The sequence below is a fragment of the Tamandua tetradactyla genome, chromosome 16 (assembly GCF_023851605.1).
Source record: "Tamandua tetradactyla isolate mTamTet1 chromosome 16, mTamTet1.pri, whole genome shotgun sequence".
In the NCBI taxonomy this organism is placed as follows: Eukaryota; Metazoa; Chordata; class Mammalia; order Pilosa; family Myrmecophagidae; genus Tamandua; species Tamandua tetradactyla.
In genome coordinates, this window is record NC_135342.1 from 1,489,937 (window position 1) to 1,503,797 (window position 13,861).

A 13,861-nucleotide genomic window follows, 5' to 3' on the forward strand; every position below is an offset into this window, starting at 1 on the left:
GGGGGATAGACATTCCAACAGCCGTGCTAACTAGTTCCTGTCTCCCTAGGCCCCACCTTCACTGGGACCCTGGAATACCTCAGCCTTAGGGAAATGCACCATTAGGAGAATCCCACTCTTCTGTGTGGGAGTTGGGTCTTCCCAAAAGGTCTGCAGAGATTTGCCCTGAAGCATTTGGTAGAAGCTTGGAATGAGGACTCAGAAATGGGATCAGTTCCTGACAAGTCTCTGTGGATGTGCAGCCCATACAACTGTGTTCTCACACCAGCCCTAGGCAGCACATACAACTCAAGTTGCACATTTTCCCAAGAGAAGAACTCAGGAGGAAAGTAAGCTAAAATCTTTCCTAAAACTTTATAAAATTGACCTTTAATTGCTTTACTTAATTTCTCCCAAGATAGGGTATAAATAATAGATTCATAAATACAGTGGGAATGGGCTGTGGTAAAAGACACAAGTTCCCAGTCAGACTTATTTTGTTTAGTCTGAGATCGCTGAAACCTGATGTTTAGAAAGCAATGTTTGCTGGTTGTGCAAAGCCAAGTTTATTTTTAGGGCAAAACATTTTAAAATATGACCATTGCAGAATAAATTAACTGCAGGGTAAATTGACTTCTTGTAATGTAATTTTTTAATGCAGCATTACCAGAATCTACCATTTAGTTAAAGTTCTAGTGAAAAAGTTAATGCTCAGACTGACCAGTTTCGCTTCCTTCTAAACTTTACTCCAATTGCCTCCTCTGAGAAACTCTCTTGTTAAGATGGAAATACATTTCTATCCTTTCCTGAGGCATGTTCTTCATAAAGACAGACAAAATCAAGAAAAAGGGAAACTATATACTTAGATTACCCTGAGTCCCACAATATCAAAAGCCTGTGTATGAACTATGAGAAAAACATGCCATCCCAACATCAACACTCAGACTTACCTGCAGATATCCTATCCTTTCATGGATTCTGATTTGTGTCCTTCGAATCTGTACAGATGACCAAAAGTAAATTCTCACATCATTAACAATAACAACAACAACAACAACGAATTCCCTGTCAGGAACCCGGCGTAGTAGCTGCGGCCACTTCCTCCCTCCAGTGACCCCACTCCACACCCCCGACTGCCCTTTGAGTCCGGGAGTTGGGCACAGCCATGCCCAGTGCTCCCCGGGAGATGCTGCACCTTCTCCCAGGTCAGATGTGTCCCAAGGCCCATTTGCACTGCAAGCACGTAAACCCCTGTCCTCGAGTGAGATGGGAAGCCAAACCGCCTGGTAAGTCTTGACGTCCCAACCTCACAGAAGCAAGGGTGTAATAAATAAGAGTGTTTAGGCCCCAGTAAAATGGTAGAGTGGATTCTGCCTCTGTTAGAACCGGAGCAATCCTCACTTGGCTCTAGATCATGCCATCTCCCAGCTTCTAGTGTTACACACTGCTCTTAGCTCCGATTCCATAATGGCGACCTCTGCTCCTACTCATTCCCCCAGCAGGTATCTACTGTGCGCCTGTTTTGTGCTAGGTGTTAGAGACACAAAGAAGAACAAGTTGGAAAAGCCCTCTGATGTCATGAAGGGCAGGGGAAGGCGAGATAGTAAATTAACAAGATAACTTCAGAAGAATAGTGCCTTAAAGGAGATAAAGTAGGCTAATTTATTACAAATGCCTGGAATAAGGTGCATGGTGATTCCTTTAAAGATGGTCGGGAAGGTCTGTCTGAGGGGTGATGGCTGAGCTGCGATGTGAATCGACTCGTATCAGAAGCGCACGCAGAAGCTTCTCCCAATCTGACGGGCAGAAAGGACAAGGTATGGCCTTGGGCCCCCTTAGTCAGGGCTCCAGTCTTGTCCTGGAGATTCTGCCCCCCAAGCTCTGGTCCCAGGACTCTCACATGCTGCGCTGCCCTGCCACGCCCCCTCTGATCTATCCTCAAACTCCCCCCATGCTGATGCCTGCCCAGGGTTCCCCAGGTCTGTCTAAGGAGGGCGCTGCCCCAGGCCCAACTGCATGCTGACAACCAATACTCCAGAACCTCATTTACCCTACATGTCCATGCAGAAATGACCTCTAGGTGCCTTCCCGCAGGTGTGTCTTCTCAGTTCGGTGCATACTTACAGCCAGCAACCGAGACAAGCCATGCGAGACAAAGAAACACATATTTTCCAGTCCTTGGATTCACTCCATTACCAAAGGCTGGCCACATTCCTGTTGTTATTATATTTATATAATATATTAATATATATATTTTATTATAAATACATTTTAAAATAAACCAGGTTGAATTACTTACTCTCTGTTGCTTGCCATCAAAGCATATAAACCATTACCCCTCTCTACTTTTCCCTCCATCATGAAAGCACCTCTATTCAATGCCACTTCTGAACTGTGCGCCTGAGATTTGATATAATGATGAATGAGTGCACCTGGGAGGCTTTCCCAGGCATTTTCTTCCCGATGGTGGAGAAACTTCCCTAGGCAGCCTGTTATTTTTTAAATGCTTGTGGCTCATGCTGTTTTCCAAATACAACACTGGCAGCATCTAGCCCAAATTGTACAAATTCTATTTTTATTATAACTTTCATCTGATGGCTGTGTCTGTTGAAAATAATGTGTTAATTTTCTTGGGGTCTGTCATGACTGCACATTTTCCCTAATGTTCACTTGAACATCTGAGTCCCATTGTTTATTTTTTTCTGTAAATATTTTAACTACACAAATATAATATTTGCCTTGATATATTGAAATTCTCTAAATGGGGCCCTATCAGAGCAAAGTATTCATGCTCTTGGATCAGTAATAGTGTGTGAAAGAAATATCATATTTTCCTTCCCACTTCTTAATTTGTTCAGCATATTCAGCTGATATTGTAGTATGCATCAATTTTAATCTCATGTACAGATATAATTAAAGCAAAATCAAATACAGATGCTAAAACCTTGCAGGAAAAGAAACACTGGAAACCATATGTCCAAAAAATAATTTGGAATCTATTCTTTCTGAGAATAAGGTTTCATGCAAACACAAGTTCTGCTTTAATAGCAGCCATCATCATTCATACCTCTACAGAACAATTTCAATACAAGAGAAAATTGTTAGAAACAAACAATTGTTGGGAAGATTCAGAATTTTAAGTCTCTTCCTAATATCAACAAATGATCCTTGGTTACTATTTCTGAGCTTATTTAATAATCCTTCTACATTTGATTTAACTGTGCCAATGCATATTTTTAATTAAAAAATAAACAAACTCTTTTTAGACAAGAAAAAAACATTGTCTAATGGAAACCCCAATCTCAAGTATATACGAAGAGATGTTGAAAATGTCATGTGTTCACATTGTGGTGTCTAAAGCCCATCATGGTTGTGTAATGGAGCAATCTAATAACTTTAGTTTTCTGCCTCACACACCCACTCCATATATAAATGGGATTGCCTGCTTTCAAAGCAGAAGGCTGGCCCGTTGTTGTGACATGCCGCTTGACAGACTGGGGGGGGGGGACCCTGTAGCCATTTGTGTACTCTGTAAATGCACTTATCTGACCATTATTGACTCGACCAGGAAAAGACAGCTAAGAAAGAACAAGAATGTAATATTAATATATTTTAAATCAAAGCAATACTGCCCACACTTTTTTCTTTAGGGATTATTTCAGGATACTACAGAACGTCACTCCAGGAAGATGAGGCAATCTTTCAAGTAAAGGATTATATCCTAAACTTTTGTGTCTCTTATAAAACATCTTACAATGCATTACAGAAACAATGAGAATTTTTTACTTGACTTTAAATATAATTTTTATTATATAGCAATGATCATCTGGCCTTAACCCCAGATTCTTGATGCATTTGATTCTATATTTATCGTAAGAGTAAAATACAGTTATGCACAGACTTCCTGGTTTGAGCCTTCTAGTTATTTGGATGCAAGGTAACAACAGTAACTACATATTCTAGCCTTGTTTTAAATATGGAATAGCAAATCATAGTCTTTTAAAGTTCTAGACTATATTTTCTCATTCACCCAGTCATTCCTTCATTTACTCAACAGCTATTCCTTGAGTTCCTTACAGCCACTTGGGATAAAACAATAAGCAAAATAAATGAAAATCTCTGTTCCCATGGGGGTGCACACCACTGGGGAGCAATGACAATAAGCAAATAAACCACTACAATACACAGCACATGAGATGACAAAAAGAGCCATGGAGAAGAATAAACCAACGTAATGCTGTCGTTTCATTCAATGCACCTTTCCCCCAGAGAAATATTTATGTCCTATTTCGAATGTGGATATATTGTATATATCAGATATTTGGGCAAAATCTGATAGGAGCCTTGGTGAGTCTAAAATCTAATGGAAAGGCATTAGACTACTCATAGAGAACCTGGGCGTTAAAACCACATCTTCACTCTGGCCCTGGAATGGTCCAGTCCTAAAGGAAATGCTTAGAGTAAGGAACTGCTTTTCCCCAATAGTAAAGTTAAGAGACTTTTGCTCCAAATTCAAGGCTGATTTGCTGTCCTATGGCATGGATGGCGAGGCCGTGTGTGGAGCTGAGCTACCAGAGATTAACTGACTATTGGAATTCTAATCACTGATCAAAAATGTGATGTGGATGATTGGAAAAGACACCACTGCTTGAATCCCCATCAGAGAGCTATGGTCAGTCACCAAATAACAGGCAACTTTTTCCACCAACTGCCTGAGAATCATTCAGTGAAACGCTGCTTTATGGCTTGATCTTCCATTGATCCATCTGATTAAGACTGTTAGGCGAGATTGGGAGAACCCTAAGACTGAAGAGCAAACCAAGAATAAAATCAATATAAAGCAAACAGGTAATCACAGCCTGACAGGGCCAATCTATCCAAGAATATGGATTTTGGCTGCAGTACTTTAAATTTCTGTGGATTAAAAGCATCATCAGAATATTGCTCTGTCAATATTGGTTGTTAACTTGGCATTACTGTCTCTCATTAAGTGTAACCATCACTAATTTTTCTAATGCTTAGCATACATGTGTAACAATACTTCAAGATGCATAAATGTAGATGGAAACCAAAGAACATTATTTTAAGAATCATTTTAGACATGAATGTTACTGCAAACCAATCACCTAGCCAATTTCACATTTTTTCTCGATTATGCTAAGTGAGTGTCATAGTTTCCTAGAGCTGCCATAACAAAGTACCATAAACTGGTGGTTTAAAACAACAGAAATTTATAGTCACAAAGGTCTGGAGACTGAAAGTCTGAAGTCAAGTTGTGTCTCCTTCCAAACTCTATGGAAGAATCCATTCCATGACCCACTCCCGCTTTCTGGCAACTCCAGGAAGCAACTGGAGTGGCATTTGGAGCTCTCTGCCTCAGTTTCCACATGGCGTCCCCTCTCTCTGTCCGCCTGTGTCCAGATTTCCTTTTCTTATGAGGACACCTGGCCCATTGGACTGAAGGCCCACCCCACTCCAGTGTGGCCTCCTGTAATTTGCCTAATTCTATTCGCAATGGACGTAAGTCCTAGGGACTGGAACTTAACATCTTTCTAGTGGACACAATTCAAGTCTTAATAGCATGCAGTCATTTTATGTATAAAATAATTAAATTGCCAGTGAAAATAATATAATCAATGAAAGTAAAATTCGAATTTCCCATAAGGTTTTCTTAATTTTAATAAAACACTCAAGCCTCCCCCCAAAAGAGCTAATGGAATGCATAGCTATTTAAAGACTTTAAAGAAGGCTCAAAAGAGAGATATTTTATAAAGTTTTTTTTAAAGGCACCTATAAATAAAACAAAACCTTATCAAATTCTAGATAATCATACTTCTTTAGAAGAAGGTGGTCCCCCACAACTGTGCAATGCCACCCCCATTCCCAGCAAATTGGCCACACACACACACATGCACAAACATAAATTTCACAAAGGCAGATATTTTTCAGTTAGCTACCAAAATCATTTGCAGGAAAGCATGAGAATAGTAGGTCTGAGAAGAATTTTAGCCCTTGGTCTTACTTCCTGCATCAACACATTTCTCATGAATCCTGCTATGACCCGTCCATCACGGCTGAAAAAGTGCATCGTGTCCTCCTGCACCCTTTGAAACCAGCTTGCCCTGCCTCTCACTCTCCGTCTGCGTGTCCATTTCCCACCGCCCAGATGGACTCCCAGTCCCTTAAGGGCTGCATATATTTTGAGAGAATAAATTTTAAATATTTAACAACTTTGCAGTGACTTGTTCAATGTAACTTATCCAATGAGAGGTGTTTTTTATCACTCCAGTAGGACAAGGAATTCTCAAGAATGTCTAAAATATGATGTTTTAGTGTGAATGCCACAGTAAAATTATATCAGCTGAAATGATAGGAAACTGCAGCTGCAAACATCCTTAGGAATAATTTAGTTCTGCTTTCTTTAAGTGGAGAAAGCTGAAAACCAAAGATTTGTTCAAGATTACTTAGCTCATCCGTGGTAAAGCAGGGACTCAATCATAAATATGCTGGCACCCAAATATTTTCTCTAAAACTTGGTAAATACCCTACATTTAAAATTCAGTGCTTTGAGTTATGATGCTGCAAGCTGAAATTTTTAAAGATTTAGGCAAGATGCCCAAATATGACCTGAGAACGCATAGCCCTCAACTTGCTCCACAGTCACCCCAGTTACATCACAGCAAACAGCAGGAGTTTGAGCTTAGTTAGCAGAGACAAGCCCAGTCTCCACCATGAGGTTTCACCCTCAGCAAAACTGGAGTCACTGGAGAGAGGCTGTGGTGGCTCTCAGCAAGGAACATCTAACTTTGGAATCCAAAGGGCTCATTCAACCTTAAGGATGAAGCATTTTCTTATCCTCCAGGCTTGGTCCAGCCTCAAAAAGGGAAAAATTATGCCCTGCAATTCAGCGCCATCATGGCAGCAAAGGAGCTGAAAGTTGGGTCCAGACAGAACTTATATCTGGAATGTTATCAGACAGAAGAAAAGAGCTCTTTTAAGGCCAGAGTCCACATGGAAACCACATCAGACGCTCTGGTCAAGGACTGCTTCCTGGCCTACTGCACAGAAAAGCATACAGTGGGAACTTTTTCTCAGCAGAGAGTGTAAACATATTCTTGTCATTCTTTTCCTTTTGATGAACCTCACTGCTGACCCAGGGTGCATGTTTGTTTGCAAAGCAGCTGCTCAGAGGGGAAAAAAAATATTTATCTGACTTTTAATAATGTGGCTAAAATACATTTTAAATGGAAAAGATTGCTTTCAATGGTGAAACAAAGAAAAAGGCAAAGTAAAGATCCCCCATATCCATCAAGCTCTGTATAGTTTTCCAGCAAAGAGGTAAAGACAGAGCGTCCAAGTGAGGTTCCAAAGAGTTACACTTAAATGCATATACTTTGTCTTCCCCTAACACGTACTGTACTTAATTACTTGATCATGTCAGAAAAAAATAAGCTAACGCAAACATGAATATGCATTTCACATTTGCACTATCCAAAAGTACTCATGAGCCACTGTAGCTACTGAGCTCTTAAAACATGGCTAGTATGACAGAGAGACTGAATCATTAACTTCATTTGATTTGAATTCATTTAAGTAGTCAAATGTGCCTAATAATTTTTATTTTGGACAGTTTAGTGCAATATAAATGCAATAATCACTCCACACTCCGTGCTGATGCAAGCATACAAACAATAGGATGCATTGGAACAAACCACTGCAGAATATGCTTCTATAGTTCTCGGAAAGAGTTCAACAATGGCAAACTTTCACTTGGAACTTGCCAAACTAATGCTTACTTGCAATAAGACAGCTCCTACTTATGTCCTCTTAAATCACTTTAAAATGGTGAGAAAGAACTTGCTTCTGAGGACTTAAAATGTAAACAGACAAAAAACAAAACGAAAAGCAATGAATGTATCCCGCTTTTTCAGATTAGACCTTTATCCTCCTCTAAGCATGATTTTTCAACCATCTCTTGTTGGGAAACAGTGGGGCTAAGAACTGTTCCAGTAATTCTTCCTGGCCTCATTGAAGACGGGTGGTGATTAGAGGATGGATGAGTTCCTCTGGCCGCAACTCTTCTCTTCCCAGTATTTCATCTATGGTACATTCGTCCACAAATAGAATGCCCTCTAAAATGAGGACCACCTCTAAAATGTGGCAACATGCATGAGTATATGTATTTTTTCAGCTCAAGGCCTGGTATGCACTAGCCTTTTAGTGTCAAAAAATAAAACGGTACCAGACAATTATTGAAGATCACATCAGAGACATATAATTTTAAAAGCTTCAAGTTGTCAGAAACTTGCCAAGAGGAAACAAATATCGCACACAGAAAAAGTCTTGCCAGAAAAATGTAACAAAGTTGGCAGATCTGCAGACCCAGAAAATCCTTTGCCAGTAGCACTAAATATAACCTGAGATGGCAAACTCAAGGCTGAGCACATCTGATGGATCATTTCCTAAGGTATAACTTAAGAGTGTTTTAAAAGGAAACACAAGGAGGGGGCGGCGGGTGCTGCGGGAGCGCGGCGCTTTGCCGCGGCGCGGGCGGACAGGCGGGCAGGCGGGCAGGCGGGCTCGGGGACGAGATGCGACCGCCGCCTCCTCGCCGGCGAAAGCTGCGCCGCCGGGGCCGAGCCGCCGCCCGAACCGCGCGCGAACCGGGGGGCCGCAGGGCTCTCCCGCTGCGCTGAGGATGGGCTGCGGCGGGAGCCGGGCGGATGCCATCGAGCCCCGCTACTACGAGAGCTGGGCCCGGGAGACCGAGTCCACCTGGCTCACCTACACCGACTCGGACGCGCCGCTCCGCGCCGCCGCCCCGGACAGCGGCCTCGAGGCGGGCCCGCACGCGGGTGTGCTGGAAGATGGCCTGTCCTCCGATGGCGGTCCCCGACCTTCAGCCCCAGCTGGAACTTCCAACCCTGAGAAGCAGCCAAGCAGTGGGAACCAGGGCCCAAACCCTCAGAGCCTCAGCGCAGGTCCCCTGACCCAGAAACAGAACAGCCTTCGGAGCACTGAGGCTAAAAGAGATGCTAAGCGGATGTCTGCAAAAGAAGTTACCATTAGTGTTACTGACAGCATCCGGCAAATGGACAGAAGTCGAAAAATCACAAAGAACTGTGTTAATTAGCAGAGCGTTCACACAGAAGGCCAGATGGACTTCTTTGGTGCCCTTCACAGTCCCAGATCCTGCCAAGGAAACTTGAAGAAGTGGGTGCCCCTTGCGGAACGAGAAAGCTGCTGCATGCCTTGAGAGACTCTTACTTGCCTGCACAGTTGGGACATCTTCGGCCTCTTGTTGATCACATAAATGTGCTGGCACAGCACTCCTCTCGGGGACTAAACTGCAAATGTACAGTTCAGTTTGCCTTTTCGCAACGTGTGTAATATGGTCCAGAGTCAAATTGGTGAACTAAAGCCACAGGCCGGTTTGTGAAACAGAGAAAAGCAGGAGGGGTGGATTCCCTGGGTGAAAGCTTCATAAGTCACTTCCAAGCAATCCTGGTCACAATAGTGTGCACTGTTTCAGGCAAGTTTACCTTTTATTCTTTTTTAAAAATACCGCCATCACGAAGCTTATTGTGTTTACTTAAAAGTTGGCTTTTATCCAAATCTAAGCTATGTGAGAACCATGAAACAGGAAAACTCCCTGTTACTCTTGTCTCCATAGCTCAATATGAGACAGGTTCAGATCCGATTTTACATGAACCAACTCCACCAACACCCACAGGTGTCTCTGGGAGGTCTCTAAGTACCTGTGATACAGTCAGGTCACATCCGCCTCTCATCTGCCTTCATTGTCCTCCCAGGCCAGCATCCATGTTAGCCTGCAACCCATAATATCCGGATTAATGGGAGTCAGTTCATCCAGTCTATGAAGACCCTCATGGCTCAGCCAGACATTGCATTTTTTCGTAGCTTTTTTGTTCCCTTTGCTTGTGTTCTTGAGGGTTTTCTTTCTCCATTCAGGTTATTTACAATTGTTCATCAAAGACTAGAGGGAATCATCCAGGAACATGTTGGCAGAATACATAGCTTCTTTTTTGGCTTCTCTGTGCACAGCCCCAAGATTGTGTCACACTGGTTTCTAAAAAAGCAGTGACTTTAGAAAACCAATCCCTGGTTGATGTGTGTTCATACTGACCTGAGATTGGCGTGCATTGTGTTAGAAACCAGGTAGCTCATGAGTAAGAAAGATGTTTTAATGGGAATAATTTCCTAGCATTTTGTTAAACATGTTTTTCTGGAAGTATTTTCCTCCAAACTATATTAACATGATTCTTGTAGGACTGTTAACATGCTGGGATTGGGAAAAGTAGGACTAAAGTTGTACCAAACTGTACCAATAAGCTCCATGTTTAGCTGAAAAAAAAAAAAAAGGAAACACAAAACAGATATGAACATTACTTTCATGTGTTGTCAAAATTCAGCTTTGGGATTTTATTAAAACCATACATAAAGGATGAATATAAACCTGATGGCTTGACTTCATAGTATTTATAATCACTTTTTTTATTCCCATAGAAGGCACCCAAAAAATGATAGTAAGTTAATGCTTCTTAATTAAAACATTTAGTGCTAGTTTCACTAAAAAAATAATTAGAAATAATTGCTGTGAATTTGAAGTGGGATCTGAGCTACTGAATAGTTGACTTAAAAAGAGGGGAAAATGTTTCTTCTCCAAAGGAGTAACGTATCTTTTTCTCCAGAGACCAAACTCCTTAGTTATGTTTTTGACAACCTGGACAGCTTGTCAAATAACAAATATTGCCAAAGATCTAGAAAGCTTCACAATTTTGCCCATGATTGCCAAATTCACCTAGATTTTAGAGATGGCAACAGCATATTTATAATTCAGAGCTTAGTCTTACAAATTCAGTGAAGGGTGGACAAATCATTTTCTTCAAAAACAAGACTGAATTATCTGTATTTGAGAAAAACTTGCCTGACAAGAAGTATATTAGAATTAAGTAAGAAATTTAATGATGCTTTAATACATTCTAAATTAGATTTTCACTGGGGTTACCATAAAAAATGAGACAAATCTCAATATTTTTCATCTAAGTATTCCTTCATGCGTATGTTTTATTATCTCTTTTTACCACTCGTCATCCTACTACAATAGGTATAAAAAGCATACCCATTTTATCCTAATGAAATAAAATGGGCAGCACAAAAGGAGGAAACCAGATCCTTACATATTGATGACACAGACTAAACCATGGAAGATGAGTGAGTGGGAGGACACTGAATGAGAGGTGGGCGTGTGGTGTAAGGGCAGGGGACCTGATGTGCCCACCCTTGCTGAGCCACTGTGGGAACTGCTCTGCCCTGCTTTCTCGGGGTCCCAGGGTGACACCAGATTCACAGGTGATGTGGGGTGGGCTGGGGAAGGAGGTGCACTGAATTCAGACCAAGAAGCAGAATGGAGATAGATGTTATTCAAAGCTCTTTTGGATGTACTTAAGCTTTCCTGCTGTTTCTAGGTAAGGAATGTAGAAAAGTAGAGAAACAATCAGTGATTATGAATCTTTTTAGCCCAATGCTCCATTTTATTATGCATATTCTGTAATACCCCTTTACTATCTTATGAAACTACTATCCTAGAAAATGTTTCCTATATACTCAGAGTAAGTCCATAGCTTGTTATAAAGGAGAGAGTCAAGGAAAGACATTTACAAGCAAATTCTGTGTACTTTATTTCAATACATAAGTGCTTGGTTACAACTTCAGTAGAAAACATACTGAAGTCAGGCATTTAACCTACTTTGTTGAATGTTTAGATAAAAGGAAAATAGAATGATATCCAGTTAACCATTTTCTTTCTGTTTGATATTTTGAAATTAGGGCAAAATAGATTTGTATGTATAGATGGAATTGCTATGAATATGAGAGCTAAAAATGCAGAGTGGCACGGGTGTGTTTTATTGACAATTCAGACATAATTTGTGTTGTTACCTTCTATTAAGGAATTTTCTGAAATGGTGAACAACTCTTGCTTAGATTCCAGAATGAAGCAAAGTTCAATCCTCCAATTTTCACAATAGTTATATCCTTAGAAAAATCAATAACAAAAATATACTCTATTCATATGTAAAATGGAGTTATGTTCTTAGGGCTGGGAGGGTAGCTCAGTGTTGAATTCTCACCTTCCCTGTGGGAGACGGAGTGGTATTCCAGGCCCATGTACTTCCCAAAAAACCAACAAGCAAGCAAACAAAGAACCATACAAACTAAAATTCAACAAATGGTACTGCAATAAGGGGATACTCACATAGAAAAGGAATGAAATATGACCCCACCATACAGCATACAAAAATTTTTTAAACATGGAGTTAGGCTCTAGACTCAAAAATAGCTCTGTGTAGAATTTTCCCTTACTTGGATGTCTGACAGGTGGGGTGCAAAAACTACTGCCTCAAGTCCCCATCACTATGGCAACTGGAACCCACAAACTTCCACCATGGCCCCGGGAGTGGGGTGGGAGGGCACTGTGCCATACTTGTGACAGCCACAGGCTTCAATGCTGGAATTTCCAGAAAGATTTCTCTGCATAAGATTAGATTAAAAAAAGACCTGACTCATTGCATAAACAACTAGAGTTTTGGTCCTGATATTTACATAATTTACATCCAGTTGATTTTTTTGCAGTTTTATTGAGATAATTTACACCCCATACAATTCATCCAAAGCAAACAATGACTCACAGTGTCATTACATAACTGTACATTCATCACCACAATAAATTTTAAAACATTTTTTTCTTTTTTAAATTTTTATTTATTAATTAAAAATTAACAACAAACAAAAATATTAACATATCATTCCATTCTACATATATAATCAGTAATTCTTAATATCATCACATAGTTGCATATTCATCATTCCTTAGAACATTTGCATCGATTTAGAAAAAGAAATAAAAAAACAACAGAGAAAGAAATAAAATGATAACAGAAAAAAAACAGATTATACATACCATACCCCTTACCCCTCGCTTTCATTTATCACTAGCATTTCAAGTTAAATTTATTTTAACATTTGTTCCCCCTATTATTTATTTTTATTCCATATGTTCTACTTGTCTGTTGATATGGTAGATAAAAGGAGCATCAGACACAAGGTTTTCACATTCACAGAGTCACATTGTGAAAGCTATATCATTGTTCAATCATCATCAAGAAACATGGCTACTGGAACACAGCTCTACATTTTCAGGCAGTTCCCTCCAGCCTCTCCACTACATCTTGAACAACAAGGTGATATCTTCTTAATGCGTAAGAATAACCTCCAGGATAACTTCTCAACTCTGTTTGGAGTCTCTTAGCCATTGACACAGTCTCATTTCACTCTTCCCCCTTTTGGTCAAGAAGTTTCTCTCAATCCCTTGATGCTGCGTCTCAGCTCATTCTAGGGTTTTTCTTAATCCCTTGATGCTGAGTCTCAGCTCATTCCAGGATCTCTGTCCCCCATTGCCAGGAAGGTCCACACCCCTGGGAGTCATGTCCCATGCAGAGAGGGGGAGGGTGGTGAGACTGCTCGTCGTGTTGGCTGGAGAGAAAGGCCACATCTGAGCAACAAAAGAGGCTCTCTTGGGTCCAGCCAATTGATTTATTTTATTTTATTTTATTTTTTTTATTAATTAAAAAAAATTAACTAACACAACATTTAGAAATCATTCCATTCTACATATGCAATCAGTAATTCTTAATATCATCACATAGATGTATGATCATCATTTCTTAGTACATTTGCATCGATTTAGAAAAAGAAATAGCAAGACAACAGAAAAAGAAATAAAATGATAATATAGAAAAAAATACAAAATACAAAATATATATATATAAAAACAAACAAACAAACGAAAAACTATAGCTCA

General features: G+C 40.3%; 1 protein-coding gene and 1 pseudogene across 1 annotated transcript in view; one reads left to right on the forward strand and one right to left on the reverse strand.

The window, feature by feature from the left end:
- Positions 1-13,861, reverse strand: part of LOC143658530 (zinc finger protein 671-like) — a 526,356-nt gene that overhangs the window by 271,862 nt on the left and 240,633 nt on the right. The gene's annotated exons all lie outside the window — the stretch shown is intronic.
- On the forward strand, positions 8,678-9,266 carry LOC143658539 (brain and acute leukemia cytoplasmic protein pseudogene; annotated as a pseudogene).